General features: G+C 40.7%; 1 protein-coding gene across 1 annotated transcript in view; it reads right to left on the minus strand.

The window, feature by feature from the left end:
- LOC122252564 (nudC domain-containing protein 2) overlaps positions 1-531 on the minus strand; it is a 6,477-nt gene extending 5,946 nt beyond the window's left edge. Inside the window, exon 1 of the mRNA XM_043015089.2 lies at positions 407-531. The gene's annotated coding sequence lies outside the window, so the exon portion shown is untranslated. The remainder of the gene's footprint in view (positions 1-406) is intronic.
- Between the last annotated feature and the right edge of the window lie 1,632 nt (positions 532-2,163).

A 2,163-nucleotide genomic window follows, 5' to 3' on the forward strand; every position in this document is an offset into this window, starting at 1 on the left:
ACATAGGTCTGAAAAGTAATTATTTTTCACTATACCTTGAGATAGGCCTTTAAAAAGATGGTTTTAATAATACTCAGAAATATAAGAGGAACGGATAACAAGTGATACAAAAATATATCATAATAAACATTAATAAAAAGAAATTACGAATCCTGGAAATGTCTTTAAGGCTTCCAATTCAAAATCATTATAAACTCCCTAATCTTCCAACAGAATAATAACTAATACTACAAAAATCGAGAAGAAAAATCAATAAGTACAATATATACACAACAATAAATGGATTAAAATACCGTATGATTTTGAATACAACAAACACCAGTTCCTAAAACACTCTTTCATAACGCCTACAACACACTCCAAACCTAATTCTATATCATTCCTACAACTAGCCTTAGCGTCACACCTTCTAGAAGTTTCTCACGCTGAAAATCTGCTCAAAGATGCCACTGGAGAGAACTATCAGCTGGAGGGATGAGAAGCCGCACAAGTTGTTTGTTTATGTCTCGTTTTCTGTAGCTCGGAGGAAGATCTCACAGAAAGTGGAATGCTTGAGGGGGTGACTATGGTGTATTTTTCGGTGCATTCAATGTGGTAATCGTTATCATGTTGAGGGGCTGATACATGCTATGATGTTCTGAGGATAGTGTGGACATTTTTTCGATTTATCTGAATGGATAAAATATAGTGAATTGCTTAGTTTATTTGTTCATATGTGATATATATGTTCTTTTTCCATATGCTACAAAACACAACCTTAAAATATAATTAGTTATACAATATAGACATACACCACATATTGTATACATATATCAATAATGTCTGTCTCTCTCAAGGTAATTGTCACTTTAAGTCAAGACCGGACTATATAGGGGTAGAGGGGGGGGGGGCACAGATATTGCAGACCCCAAACTCCAACTTGTCATTATGAGCCCTCTACATTTTCTTTACGATTAATCTCAATAATTCCCCAACAGCTATTAGTACAAACTTGGGTTTCGTATGAGAAAGCTAACATTGACGAGGATAACTATTATGATATTATAATAAGATATCATTATTTCTTCCTTACAGACATCACTATCGTCACTACATTTATTAATATTGATAGGAAACGAGAGAAAGAGATAGGTAGATAGATAGACAGATAGATAGATAGATAGATAGATAGATAGATAGATAGAGAGAGAGAGAGAGAGAGAGAGAGAGAGAGACAGACAGACAGACAGAGAGAGAGAGAGAGAGAGAGAGAGAGAGAGAGAGAGAGAGAGAGAGAGAGAGAGAGAGAGAGAGAGAGAGAGAGAGAGAGAGAGAGAGAGAGAGAGAGAGAGAGAGAGAGAGAGAGAGAGAGAGAGAGAGAGAGAGGGAGGGAGGGAGAGAGAGAGAGAGAGAGAGAGAGAGAGAGAGAGAGAAAGAGAGAGAGAGCGAGAGGGAGCAAGAGAGAGCGAGAGAGAGCGAGAGAGAGAGAGAGAGAGAGAGAGAGAGAGAGAGAGAGAGAGAGAGAGAGAGAGAGAGAGAGAGAGAGAGAGAGAGAGAGAGAGAGAGAGAGAGAGAGAGAGAGAGAGAGAGAAGGAGAGAGCGAGAAAGTGAGAGAAGGAGAGAGCGAGAAAGAAAGAGAGAGAGAGAGAGAGAGAGAGAGAGAGAGAGAGAGAGAGAGAGAGATAGAGATAGATAGATAGATAGATAGATAGATAGATAGAGAGAGAGAGAGAGAGAGAGAGAGAGAGAGAGAGAGAGAGAGAGAGAGAGAGAGAGAGAGAGAGAGAGAGGGGGGGAGAGAGGGGGGGAGAGAGAGAGAGAGAGAGAGAGAGAGAGAGAGAGAGAGAGAGAGAGAGAGAGAGAGAGAGAGAGAGAGAGAGAGAGAGAGAGAGAGAGAGAGTGGGGGGGCGATAGAGAGAGAGAGATAGAGAGCTGTCAACTCCGAGTCGTGTCCTGAACTCTTCTTTAGACAACATTCCCTTGCACGTACCCCGGCCTATCCCTAAAAGCACCAGTTATGAATTTTTCAATCGCCAGCAACGCGTGATGGCAAAGAGAATGGCAGAATACATAGCATTCTGTAGGAGTGGGATCGCATGTCTAGCGCAAGATATTTTTAAAGGGGGAAAGCAAATGAAGTTAGCTTGGTGTGTGCTAGACGCCATGGAACTCAAAGGAACGTTT

The sequence above is a fragment of the Penaeus japonicus genome, unplaced genomic scaffold (genome assembly GCF_977035675.1).
Source record: "Penaeus japonicus unplaced genomic scaffold, GWHDUDI00000001_assembly GWHDUDI00000007, whole genome shotgun sequence".
NCBI classification, from domain to species: Eukaryota; Metazoa; Arthropoda; class Malacostraca; order Decapoda; family Penaeidae; genus Penaeus; species Penaeus japonicus.